This window comes from Haliotis rufescens, unplaced genomic scaffold (assembly GCF_023055435.1).
Source record: "Haliotis rufescens isolate VD_foot unplaced genomic scaffold, xgHalRufe1.0.p SCAF_12, whole genome shotgun sequence".
Classification (NCBI taxonomy): domain Eukaryota; kingdom Metazoa; phylum Mollusca; class Gastropoda; order Lepetellida; family Haliotidae; genus Haliotis; species Haliotis rufescens.
In genome coordinates this window covers 1,079,315-1,080,565 of record NW_025963802.1, presented here as the reverse complement: position 1 = coordinate 1,080,565, position 1,251 = coordinate 1,079,315, and the positions used below count along the sequence as shown (strand labels likewise).

Below are 1,251 nucleotides of genomic sequence, written 5' to 3'. Positions count from 1 at the left end.
GGGGAAACTGTTCCATCATCTCTTATCTTCACCTGCCGTTGAGACACAGATACGAGTCAAGACCAAACTGTAAGTACTATTCTAAGGTTTGCTTGTGATATATATGTATACTTTTAATGTTTGATTCATCTGCTGCGCATCTGGCTGTTTTCAATCTTTATGTTGAGCCAATTCATAAAAGTACGAATATGTAACATAAAACTCTCTTGTAAATTGGGAAATATATGAATGCAGGTGAAAGTAATACTGATAACATAATTCACAATGAGTGGTGTGAACTGAATTTACCAGATGAGTAACGATAACATGCTATTTCCCTTTCTTGACAACGATTTTCACGTTACTCAATAGATACTCAAAATGATGAAGATAGTCGCCGCTCTTGTTGCCTGCCTGGCTGTTACCGCCTTTGCCGAGCCTACCGGTCTGTATGGTGGAATTGGCGGGTTGAAAGGAGGACTGGGCGGAATTGGCTACGGAATGGGTGGATTGTACGGAGGCCTTGGAGGTCTGTACGGAGGCTATGGAGGTCTGTACGGAGGCATGGGAGGTCTATATGGAGGCGTGGGAGGTCTATACGGAGGCATTGGAGGTCTATACGGAGGCGTGGGAGGTCTATACGGAGGCATGGGAGGTCTGTACGGAGGACTTGGAGGCTATGGTGGTCTCTACGGCGGAATTGGAGGATACGGAATGGGATTGGGAAAAGGTATTTCACAAAATATGATATCATTTGTTTATCGTATCCCACTTTCAGTCTCGTTTGCAAAATTATATAATTTACCTATGTGGTATTATTATTTTACGCGACAAAGCTGATGACATTTACAAAACATCTTTAAAATTATTCTCTACTTTCTCTAATATTTGGTTTAGCTTATCATGCAGCTAGTTTCAAGACTTCGTTGTGACTTATCCATATATCCCAACTTTATTCTACTATTTTTTTGTTTCAGGTATCGGCTATTATTGAGTTATTATCACCTGCAGTGTGATGCTGGCTATTTATGTATATTCTCAAACCAATGGAATTGGTTCAATAAAATCTTGTCATATTTATTTACGCCTTGAAATTTGTTTGAGAATCTGAAAACTGAATTGAATGTTCACAATGGAAGAGTGATCTATGTTTCTCCATATTGTAAACTCTGGACATAGTACGTGTTGTAGACCAATATCCAAGCACTTAAATGATATTGCGTTTTACTTCAAGCTAAGATATCAACTACTGAAATGTGTATTAAGTTCCTG

At 39.2% G+C, this 1,251-nt stretch overlaps 1 long non-coding RNA gene across 1 annotated transcript; it reads left to right on the top strand.

The window, feature by feature from the left end:
• Positions 1 to 531: 531 nt before the first annotated feature.
• LOC124111723 lies at positions 532 to 1,039 on the top strand. Its single transcript, XR_007220202.1, has 3 exons — positions 532 to 550; positions 593 to 709; positions 957 to 1,039. It is a non-coding gene; the product is annotated as an uncharacterized LOC124111723 (long non-coding RNA).
• The last annotated feature ends 212 nt before the right edge of the window (positions 1,040 to 1,251 follow it).